The sequence below is a fragment of the Letharia columbiana genome, assembly GCF_014066305.1.
Source record: "Letharia columbiana isolate WasteWater2 chromosome Unknown xpSc0000087_s0, whole genome shotgun sequence".
Classification (NCBI taxonomy): Eukaryota; Fungi; Ascomycota; class Lecanoromycetes; order Lecanorales; family Parmeliaceae; genus Letharia; species Letharia columbiana.
The window spans coordinates 107978-121742 of NW_023501165.1; positions in this window are offsets into that span (position 1 = coordinate 107978).

Genomic DNA, 13765 nt, shown 5'->3' on the forward strand with positions numbered 1-13765 from the left:
AAATTTATAATAAAATTTACGATAAAAGAGATTATATTTAATTAATTTCTAGTATATTAAGAGATCTTTTATTTTCTAAAAGTCGCTATTATAAGAGATTTAATTTTATATTATTTCGATAGATTAAAGAACGCTATTTTGAAGATTAACTCTTTTAACTATATTAATAAAGATATTCTTTCTTAATATAATAATAAGAAAGTATTTTACTCGATAGTTATAATCTTAATATTTATAAAATAAGTCGTTATTAACTAATATAATATCGAATTAAAATATTATTATAATATAATTAGATATATTAAGATATATTATAAACTCGAATAAAAAGATCTTTTTATTAATTATAAATAATAATTTAATAAAGAAATTAAGTAATAATAAAGATAACGATATTACTACTTATAGTTAAGAGAGTATTTTTAATAATAAGTAAGATATTAATAAATAGATTAATGAACTTCTTTATACTCTAAATAATAGAGTAAAGTATATTACTTATTATTAAGACGTACTTATATAAGAATATTATCTTTAATCTTTAAAAGCGGAGATTATTTTACTTAAAAGAGATAAAATATATATAAATCGTAATCGCAATAGCGACGATAATATATTAAGATTATTAGCGATTTTAGAAATAAAGAGAATTATAAATAATATTAATCTTAAATATAATAATATCATTTAACGACCTTAAAAAATAATTCGATTAGAGAAATTACTAATTTATTATAAAAAGAGTATTTTAAAGTATTAAACTCTAGTATAAGAGATAAATAAAACGTTTCGTCTAATTTTAAAAAACTTTCTTATTAAAAAGAATAAGATTCTTTAAACTCGTTAATCTTTTAATAATAATTAAAAAAAATTATAGATTAATAAAAAGAATAGATTTTCGAATTATAACTATATATAATAGAAGTTTATTAACTTTCTATTAAATTAAATCGAAGATTTAATAAACTATAAACTTAACGTTATTTAAGCGTATATAAATATTAATTAAAGATAAAATTAAACTATACGCTAATTCGATAACTATCTTTAATCGCTAGAAGTCTAAATAAATTTTTATATTAAGAATTAATAAGTATATTACTTATTTATAAAGCTTTATATAAATCTTCGCTATTAGCTAGCTAACATTTAAATTATATTAATTAAATAAAATAAGTTTTTAACGCTTATAATATATTTAAAGAATAATAATAAAAAGTAAGAATCTTTTAAAGAATATAAAGTAAGTAATATTTCTAATCTATAAGAAGGTTAATAGCGAGAAAATTAAAATTCTTAATAAAAGAGATTATAATTATCGCGAAGATAAAATAACTTTAATTCGAGAGATAAATAATTTCAAGACTATAAGTTTAAAAATAAATTTAAAAATAATAAGTTTTATTTAAATAATATAAAATGCTATAATTATAAAGAAAAAGAATATTACGTTACTATTTATACTAAATTAAAAAAATCGAAAATAAAAAATCTTAATAAGATATCTATTAATTTAATTAATAATTATAAGCTTTACGTAATTAATTTAACGGAAAAAGAAAAATCTTTATCGAAGACTTCGTAACGACGAGAGTAAAAATAGAAGTAGTATTTATTCTATTATTAATCTATAAAGATAGAGTATTTTTAAATAATTAAGATAAGTTATAAACTCTTATCGAAATCTATTTTAATAATAAAATAAATATAAATATAAAAAATTGAAGTTTTATAATTAAATAGAATCTAATTAAAATTAATAATCTCTTATTAAAATCTATATAAATAGATAGAAAATTAACTTATTACTATAATATCTATTTGATTATTTATTATCTATAAAATAGTTAAAAGCGTATTAAGCGCTATAAATATATTTTCTACGCTATTAATAAAGAAGATCTCTTAATAATTTTAGATCTTTCAATCTTAATTAATAAGTAAATTAAGATAAATATAAAAGATCGAACTTAGCGTTTCGACGTTAAAAAGTAATTACTCGAGATTCTAGCGTTATAATAATTCGCGGATATTTTAAAGAAGTATAAAACTATTTATATATTAGTTATAGTTAAAATAATAATTATAAATAGAGAATATAAAATTAACGCGATTAAAATATAGAGTATTTATATAAATAGTATAAAGATTATTTCTAAACTTTTTAATAAGTTAAAAAATATAAAGATATATTCTTATCGAAAGAAGTAATTTAATTACTATTATATAAGAATTATAACTATACTATTAAAACTATAGTAAAGTTATTATTTAACTCGCTATATAATTTATTTAATATAAAGTTAATAATACTAAAAATCTATCTCGACGAAGCTCTAGCGAAGAATTAAATTAAATACTCTATAAGCTTAATAAAAGCTTTAATTTTATTTATTCTAAAAAAGAATAAAGATTTATATTTATATATCGATTATCGTAAACTAAATAAGATAATTATTAAAAATCGATATTTATTATTCTTAATTAGCGAGATACTTAATTATCTAAATAATTCTAAGTAATATATTAAATTTAATTTAAAAAATACTTATTATTATATATAAATTCGTAAAGATAATAAGTAGAAAATAGCGTTTTATATATATTACGGGTTTTTTAAATATCTAATAATACTATTTAACTTAATTAATATCTTAATAATCTTTTAAATTTATATTAATAAAATCTTAATTAAGCTAATTAACTAATTTTATATAATATATTTAAATAATATTCTTATTTTCTCTAAGATAAAGAAGAAGTATCTAGACTATATAAAGTAAATACTTAATTAATTTAGACGATATAGCCTTTATATAAATCTAAAAAAATACGAGTTTTTTATTATCGAAGTAGAATTTCTCGACTTTATAATATCTATTATTAATATTATTATAAATAAACATAGAGTTATTATAATTTAAGAGTAGCTAAAATTAAAAGACTATTATAATATATAAGTTTTTCTAAAATTTATAAATTTCTATCGAAGATTTATTTATAATTACTCTTAAATTATAGACTTTTTAATAGAACTTCTTAGAAGAAGCGAAAAAGATATTAAATCAGAATTATTTTTATAGCTCGATATTATAAAGTATATATTAAAGAAACTAAAAAGCGCCTTTATAATCACGCTTCTTCTAGAGTATTTTAACTTTTAACTTTTAATTCGAATTGAAATTAATATTTCGTTATTCGCTATAGCGAATATATTTATCTAGTTATATACGAATAGATAATAATATTTAATCGCTTTTTATTTAAAAAAAATAATTAATATAAAGTATAATTATAAAATATATAATTAAAAACTTCTCGCGATTATTATAATATTTAAATATTAATACTATTATCTAAAGAGAAGTTTTTATTTTATTAAAGTCTTTATTAATTATAATAATTTAAAATACTTTATAGAATAATTAATATTAAATAGTAGATAAGCTCGCTAAGTAATAAAACTCTTCTTATATAATTTCTTAATTTCGTATAAATTAAATAAGATAAACTCTATCGATATATTTTTAAGATACTCTAATTATAAGAGCGAAAACGAATTAATTAATAGATTTCTCTTTATATTATAATAAAAACTAGCTAGAGTTAAAAGTCTTTTAAATTCTATTTTAATTATTATTAAGATAGCTTATAAAGATAGCGTAAACTATATATATAAGAAATATAATTTTAATAGTAGATATCTTATCGTATTAAATAATCTAAGTATAAATAAGAGTTTCTTAAATACTAATTTAAGAGAAGAAATATCTATAAAAAAAATACTTAAGAATTTAATAACTATCGTAATATAAAAAACTTACTTAAATATAATATATTCTTTAAGACTTAAAGAATCTTAATCTTTAATAAAAGAAAGCTTAAATAAGATGTTTACTTAATATACTTATAACGTAATCGATAAGCAACTTAATTCTATTACTAAAACTATTAATTATAAATAACTCATTTTATATCTAATTATTAAAGTATTAATAATTAGCGAAACAATATATAATATAAATAGTAAGTTTATTTATAAACTTATAAAGATACTTTAATAAGAGAATACTCTTATTAAATAATATAAAGTTAATAAGATATCGAGTAAGCGAATATAAAACGTCGATAATTAAACTTAAGATAATTAAGGGCTATTAAAATATAATAATAAATTATAGATTCTCGAAGAAGACTTAATCTAAAAAAAACTATTAAAACGCTATTATAACGATTCTATAGCTAGATATTTCGATATTAATAAAATATTTAAACTAATAAATAGAAAATACTACTAGAATAATATTCGTATAGATATTAAAAGATTATATATAATATGTATTAATATATAAAAGTAAAACGTTATTATCTCTATAGTAAACTAGATATACTTTCTTTATTAACGAAATTATAAAAGAAAATTATAATAAATTTTAGTATAAATCTTTTTTTTAATAAATATAAAGATAATATTTATAACTCGATTCTTATAATAATTAATTAATATATTAAAATATTAAAATATATATTTATTAGTAAGATAATTAATACTATATAATTAGAGAAGTTATTTATAAAGAAAATTATTTTTCGATATAAAGTATTAAAAGATATTATTATAGATTAGAGATTTATTTTTATAAGTGCGTTTTAATTAGAAATCTACTATTAATTATATATAAAACGTAGACTAAATATTATCTTTTATTTATAAACTAATAAATAAATAAAGCGATAAAATTAAATTTTAAAATATTATCTAAAAATATATTATTTAGAGCTATAAAATAATTAAATAAAGCTTCTACTAATTACGAAATTTATATACTATTAAAATAAGTATAAAATAATCGATTATAATTTATTCTTTACTATATATAAATATTAATTTAAATTTAAATTAATTATTAAAAATAGCGTTATCGAGAGAAAAGTATTTATAGCGAAAGAATATATTAAAGAAATTAATATAATTCGATAAGAGCTTATAAGATATTAATAAAGTATATAAAAAATATAATTAAAGTTTTATAATAAGAATTATAAATCGTAAAGATTTAATCGTAACAATTTTATTATACTTTTTATAAAGAATTTAAAATAAAAAAGATTAAATAAAAAGCTTTTTAATAAACTAATTAATTTATTTCGTATTTAGAAATATATTAAAATATAAGCGTATCGACTATAACTATCGCCTATCTATTAAATTTATTCTATTTTCTATATATTATTATTAAAATTATATAAATAAAGATTAGAAGATTTAGATATCTCTAAGTATTCTATTTTTAAACTAATAAAAAATAATAAAGAGTATTTAATAAAATTTATATATAAAAAGCGTATAAAAAAGAATAAGATAAAATATCTTATTTAATAAAAAGATTATTTTAAAAAGTATAATAAATAGCTTAATAAAGAAGTTATAGAGAATATATAAGACTTAATTAATAAATTTAGTAAATAGAGCTTATAAATATAAAAAGCGTAGAATACAAATATCGAAAAAAATAATCTAAAGACTAACGATTTTAAAAAAATTTAAAAATAAAGAATCTAGCTATAGAAAGTCGAATTCTAAATATTATAATAAAAAATAATATTAAAAGAGCTAATAAAAAGTACTAATATTCGAAAATAATAATAAAAAGACTATATTATTAGAAGTAATAGATATTATAATATAAGATATATATACGTAAAACGACGAGCTAATTAAACCTCTTAAAGCTCTTATTAAAAATATCGTTAATAATATTATTATCACCGAGATTACCCCCCGAATCGCTCTTATTAATAGATTTTATCTTATTATTCTTCTCCTCTTCCTCTTCTTTCTTCTCCTCTTCTTCTTTATTCTTCTCTTTCTTATTATTTCTATTATTATTTATCTTATTCTTATCGCTATTACTCTTAAAGCTCGAGCTTAACTTAAAAAGCGCGAGAGATATATCTATCGATAAAAGATTAATTTAAAATATACTTAATATATATATAAAGGATAAGAAATAAATATAAGAAGTATAAGTATATATAATAAAGCGTATAACGTTATAGATGTCTATAAAAATATTTAGAATTTTTCGAAGAGTCTTCGCTTTATTAAGCGAAGTCACTTTACTATTTAACTTCTTTTTTATTCTTAATTAATTTTTAATATACTAAATCGCTATTAAGATCGTATTAAAGTATTTATAAATAGTCTTAAATCGCGTAATAGATATAAAATTAGAAGTATTAAGAATAAGAAGATAATAAATAGATTAAATACGTTATAAGCGAACGCGAATTATAATATTAACGCTAATAATTATATATTTATTTATCGAGATCTTTTAAGTAAATTAATAGACGCTATAGATATATCTAATATATATTATTTATATAAAAACTTATTATAATATAATCTCTATAAAGATAAGCGTAATAATAATATTTAATAATTATATTATTATTATTATTAAATATAATATTATATAAGCGAAGAGTATACTTAAAGACTTATTAAATATAGCGATAATAGATATTTTTATTTAGTATTAATAGAGATCTAGCGCTACGAAGAGCGAGTATAATAAATTATAATTATTAATATATAAGAAATATATATATAACGATAGAGTCTTTAAAAAACTTACTACGATAGCTATAACGTTTATAAAATATATTTATTAAATATTTATTAAATATATATTAGTTATAAAGAGTATAAATTATTAAGAATAATAAAGAAGTATTAATAAAATAGAAAATCTTTTAGAAAAAAAGTAAATATTAATATAATTATATATTAATTATATACGTTATATATCTAAATTATATTATTAATAATTACTTTATATATTATTATAACTATATTTAATCTATAAGAGTATATCTAATATTATTTATAAACGTTATATACTTTTATTATATATTTATAATATATTATATTTACGCTATATTATTATAAAAAACTCTTTTTCTTCTTTTCTTATAAGATTTAAAAAATTTTAATAAATCTTTTAATAATAAGAAAATATTCTTTCTATATTTAGATTCGAGAATAAATTTTTAAAGAAAAAAGATAATTATTAGAAAAGAAGCTTAAGAGTTTTAAACGAGAGAATTCTAAATTACTTAATTTATATTATTTAATATATACTTAATAGAGTCTTAGCGAATAAGCTTAAGTAAGCGATTCTCCTCGAGTTTTCTTTATTTTTTTAAGAATTAGTTTTACTATTAGATCGATATACGAATATATCTATCTCTCTAATTTCATATTACTATATAACTCTAAGACTCTTCGAGTCTAATAGAGACTTAATTTATTTAAGATTATAGATCTTATAAGAATCTTATATCGTCTAAAACTTTCGCTAACTATAAAAATCTACGACGTCTTTTATCTTAATCTCTTAAGTTTTATAATAAATAATCTCTTACTAGAGTAGATAAATTCTTCGTCGAAATATATTACTATTAATAATTAAATCGAATAGATTATTAAAGAAATATTTATCTTTAAATTAATTTATAATTATTTTAAATATAAAGTTAAATAGAAAAGTTTTAATAATAATCTTATTTAATATAATACGAATAGCGATAAATTCGAAAATTACTAGAATCTAATAGACGATTTCTATAAGCGATATTTCGAAGAGTCTTATCTATAAAGAATTAATTAATAAGATTTCGAAACTATCTTAGATATTTCATTTTTAGTCAAATTAAAATCGTTCGATATTTTCGTAATAATCTTATTTTTTAAAGTCGAGAATCGATTTCTTAGATCTATATCGATCGAAAATTATATTATATATAATCTCTTATATAGAATTTTCTTACTAACTAATACTTTAAGTATCTTTTCAAGTTATAATACGTTATCTATAGATCTTACTATCGTTATTAATAACTTTTATTAATATTAGTTATATAGTATTTTATAAAAAAACTTACTTAATATTAAATTAGAGTTTTTAGCATCTGCGGCTCGGTTTAATTTAAAAGCCCTCGATTAATTATATTATATTATTTCATCGATATTTCATTCGCTTAAATATAAATTTAAAAATTATTATTATTTACTTCTACGTTTATAAACCTTATTTTTATTATATTATATCGATTTTCTCTCGACTAGACTTTCTATATATATCTAGATTATAACTAATAACGTTATCGCTATAGCACGATTAAGAAGAGCTACTATCGTTATTAATATCGCCTTTAAAGAAAGATATTATACTAGAAGACTCTAGATACGATTATTTCTTTACTACTTTTATTATTTTTTAGACGTTAAGCGTATATATATATATCTATTTTTCTATCTTTTTACTTACTAATTATGAAGATATAATTTAATAAAGAGAGAGAAATAATATTATAAGTATATTTTTAATATATTTTTTAGCTCTATAGCTAGCGAGCCTTAACGAAGATATTCTCTATTATATTATATCTTCTTTTCATCTATATAATTCGATATCTTAGTTATCTTATTTAATATACCTATATTAATATTATATCTATATCGATTCTATTAATATTCTATATTTATTAACTAGATAATTTAATATTAAAATTATAGAGAGTATATAACGTAAAACTTAAAGTAGCTAACTCTGTATTCGTTATATTAAGAAATTATTATCGCTTAATTTCTTAATATAATTCTCAAAAGTATTCTTCGTAATATTCTTTATATTTATTTATTTTAATTTTTTCTTATTCTTAATAATAATAGAGATACTAAAGCTTAAATTATAGTAATATTCTTTACTTATTAAGTAATAATTTAATAGAAAATCTTTTAGAGTATATAACGTAAGATTAATTAAATAGCTAAGTCGTCTTCTTAATACTAAGAGTTTTATTACCACTAAGTTTCTTCGAACTATTCTTTATATAAGTCTTACTATATTAAATTATCTTATAATTAATTATAATAGATTCAATATAAGATTCTAAAAATAGCTCTTTAAGATTACTACTATAATAATCTATCTTCGTAATATTCTTCGTAGAATTCTTAATATAAGTTTATTTATAAATCCTTCTCTTATTTATACTAAGTACGAGAATATCGAGAATAAATATGTTATATTAATAGAATTAATAGAATTAATAAAATAGTTAAAGAAGAATAATTATTTAAATAGATGAAAGGATTTTTAATTAATCTCAAACGCGTTTTATATTACTACGATATTTAAACGTATTAATTTAATTTATCTTAATAGTACATTAAACTATTATCTATTTTTATCTCGTTAGAAAGTATTTAAATACTTAAGCCTAAAATATTATTTATATTATAAAGAAATAAGTAAAGACCTATGAATTAAATTTATAGAGTTAGATTTTTCTAAGTTAAATCGAATTTTAGCTCTAGCCCTAAGTTAAATCGAACTCTAATCGCTTACTATACGTTTTTAATCTACTTTTATTATTATAAAATTAATTTAATCTATATAATATATAGATATATATATATAAAGAGAGGCGCGCTAAGATTTAATTAGAAAGATATATTAAGTATAAAGAATTAATTCGTAATAATTATTTATAAAAAATAGAGAAAGGCTATATTCTTATAGTAAGAAGTATTAAAATATTAAAAAGAAATAGAGATAATATACTAATTAGTAATATAAATCTTATAATATCTTCTATCGTAGTAAAATCTTTCAAATAATAAAATAGATTAGAGTAAGATATCGAACGATTTTAATTTATTTAAATATATATTATTCGATATTTCTTCTATAGAGACTTAATTAACTATAATATCGTAATAGATTCTTCTCTTATAACGTTATTATAGTAATATATTATATTAATATAATAGAAATAATAGATTAAATTATAGTAATATTCTTCGCTTATTAAGTAATAATTTAATATAAAATTATAGAGAGTATATAATGTAAGATTTTAAAGAGCTAAGTCGTATTTTTAACAATAATAGCTTTATTATCGCTTAATTTCTTTATAATATTCTTTATATTTATCTATTATAATTTCTTCTCTTATTTCTTCTCTTATAGAGTATTAGATTAAGTAACTAGCTAAGTAATTAACTAAGTAGATAATTAATATAATATAAAATCTTAAAGAGTTAAGTCGTATTCTTAATAATAGTAGTTTTATTACCGCTTAATTTCTTTATAATATTCTTTATATTTATCTATTATAGTTTCTTCTCTTACTTCTTCTCTTATTTTATTTATAGAGAGTATTAGATTAAGTAGCTAGCTAAGTAATTAACTAAGTAAATAACTAATATAACGTAAGATCTTAAAGAGCTAAGTCGTATTCTTAACGATAATAGCTTTATTATCGCTTAATTTCTTTATAATATTCTTCGTATTTATCTATTATAGTTTCTTCTCTTACTTCTTTTTTTATAAAGTATTAAATTAAGTAGCTAGCTAAGTAGCTAACTAAGTAAATAATTAAATAATTAATTAATAATTTAATTAAATAGATTATTAAGCTAATAGAGTAGATAGTATTAATTAAGTAGCTAGTCGAGTATCGCTAGCTTAAGAGAAGTATATAAAAGAGAACGATAGCTATAAATTCGTTTAGACTCTTTTTAAGAGTCTTTTAACGCGTTTATAAGTAGTAATAAATAGCTATTAAACTACGGTCTCGATTATTAATAATAGCGAATTTATTAAAAGATAATTTAAGAGCGTTAATAGAGGCTCTAAGAGGCGAGTAAAAGAAGTATATATATCTAAAGCGTTTAGTAACGTTTCCGCGAGAGATATTAAGAATAATTATATTTATATTAATAAATTAATAGAATAGTAAAAGAAGAATAATTATATAAATAGATAAAAGAATTATTATTCGATCTCGAACGCGTTTAATATAACTATTATAACTACTATATTTAAATACTAATTTAATTTATTAATAGTAAGTTAAACTTTATAATTTTTATAGCGTTAGAAAGTATAAAGCGAGCTCTATAATTTAAGGAATTATAAAGTAATTATATATATCGTAAGCTAAGTACTTTAAAGTATAAGACTTCTATATATAAATTTTTAATAAGAAGATATAAAAGAGCTATTAAGCTAATTTAGCTAGTCTAATTAAAGAGTATAGCGAACTCGAATTAATAATTAGCTATATATATAAATTTAAGATTTTCTAGCTTAGCTCTATCTTATTCTTTTATATATATTAATATATAATTAAGTTATTAATTAAATCGAAGAGAAGAATTTAATACTTATATACTTTAAGAAAGATAATAAAAATAATAAAATTCTCGCTATTAAAATATATATATAGTTTATTAAACGCGGCTATAATATCTAATCGAGTAAGATATTTATATTTCTAGATTCTTATTAAAATCTTATCTATTAATAAAATTAAATATTAATTTCTTTTAATAATAGCGTTTAGCTTTTAATAATTTATATAAAAACGTAATTTTTTATTCGACTTTTCTGCGAATAGAATAAGTAAAACGAATAATATATAATTTAATATTATAAATTCCTTCTTTAGATATTCGTTTAAATACTTCTTTATTTATTTTAATTTATATTTTAATATTAAATAAATCTTATTTTTCGAAAATTTTATTTTATTAAAGCTATTATTAAATTTTAGCTTATAGTTATAAGAATAATATAAGAGAAGTATATTTATTTTAATTCTATCGAAAACATCTAAATAGTCGTAATACTCTAAAGATAATTTACGTTTTATCTTTTTAGAACTAATTTTATTAATACTATTAATTTAAATAAAGTAATTAAAACTATAATATCTTTTATATTTCTTTTTTAAATTATAAAAATAGAATTTATTAATTAATATATAAGGTTCGCGAGTTATTTATATAATAAGAGATATATATAATATTAATAAGTTATTATAAATCTTATTTATTATTAATATAAATAGTTTATTATCTTTTTTATAGATTAATTAATAGTAGATTACTATATTAATCTTAACGATATTAATAAACTTAAACTTCTTATTATTCTTATTTTTATTTAATAAAAAAATATTTAAATTAATTTTATTATTATAGATAAGTAAGAGAGAGCTTTATTATTTTAATATAATAAATAAAAGAATAAATAATATAAATAGTTAAAGCTTTAAAATTAATAGGAAAGAGAGTTTATTTATTATTAATATTTAATTATTATTATAATTATATTAATCGAGTAGAAAGAGTATCTTATCTCGTAATATATTAAGAATTATCTTATATTTATTTATTTATAATTTTTTAATTATTATATTATATTTTAATAATATAATTAATATTAGATATATTTCTTCTTAATAATCTTTTATTATTATTATAGAAAGTAAATAATATATAATTAATTATTTTATAATCTAATTATTATAATCTCTTAATAATTTAGATTATAATAATAAAAGTAGTTTTAGATATAAAGCTTTATATATTATTAAAATTAAAAACTCGTTTATAACTATATAAATATCGATATATTTATTATCTATAAGAAAATTCTTAAATAAATAAATTCTCTTTTATAAAGATAGTATAATTTATATATAAAAAGAATAACGTGCTAAGACGTTATTAAAAATATCTATTAAATATACTTTATAAGTATCTCTTATTATAACTTTAAAAGAGATTATTTATTTCTTAAATTTAAAGAAGAATTATTACTATTTATAATATCGATATTATTAATTTTAAATTCTTTATTTTTTTTTAACGCGTAGAGTTATATTTTTTTAAAGATTTTTTTATTAATTTTAATTTAGATAGTTATTATATAATTCTTTTAATAGTAATTTTTCTTATTATAATTATAATATATTAATTCTTTTAACTTTAAATTAATTATAATATTTAAAGATATAATAATTATATTTAAATTAAATTTAATAATAAATATAAGATATATATTAATTATAGATATTATCGTTAATATTTATATTATAATTAACTTAATAGTAGTTTTTATAAATTTAAAATTCTTATATTTAATATATTATAAATTATTTAGCTTTTAAAAATATTCTTTTATAATCTTTAAGATAATAAAATCTTTTATAATCTATTATAACTCTTTTAATTTCTTTCTTAATTTCTTAAAAAGATAATTCTTTAATATAAGAATTTTATTAATATTAAAAATAATATTTAATTAAATAAAATTTAAATAGAAGTTAATAAAGAATTAGATTTTTTATTATAGAGTATATATATTATATAATATATTATTATATCGATTTAAATTCTTATAAATATTAATTAACTTATTTATAATTTTAATAAAAAATTAATATAAATTAATAAAGTTTTAAAGTTTTCTATATATTATATATTATATAATCTTATTATTAAATTATAAAATTATATAGATTATTTTAAAGTTTTTAATAAGATAATAATCGCTATTAATTTTAAATTTCTATTTTATTTTAAAGAATTAGTTATTTTAAATAGAGTTAATATCGTTAATAAATAAAGATAGATTTAAGATCTTAATTAATTTTTCTTTTAAATATCTAGATATATATTTCTTTTTAATTAAAAATAATTATAAATCTTTTATAGATTATAAATTAAGATTATTAACTTTTCGCTATAAAGAAATTATATTTTCTAAAAGTTTTAAGCTAATTAATTTATCTTCTAAGTTAATTTATAAATCTAAAATAAATTATTTATAATTAGATTCTTTTTATTATAATAATATAATATCAAATAATAATCTTCTAAAAATTATTTCGCTTTTAATAA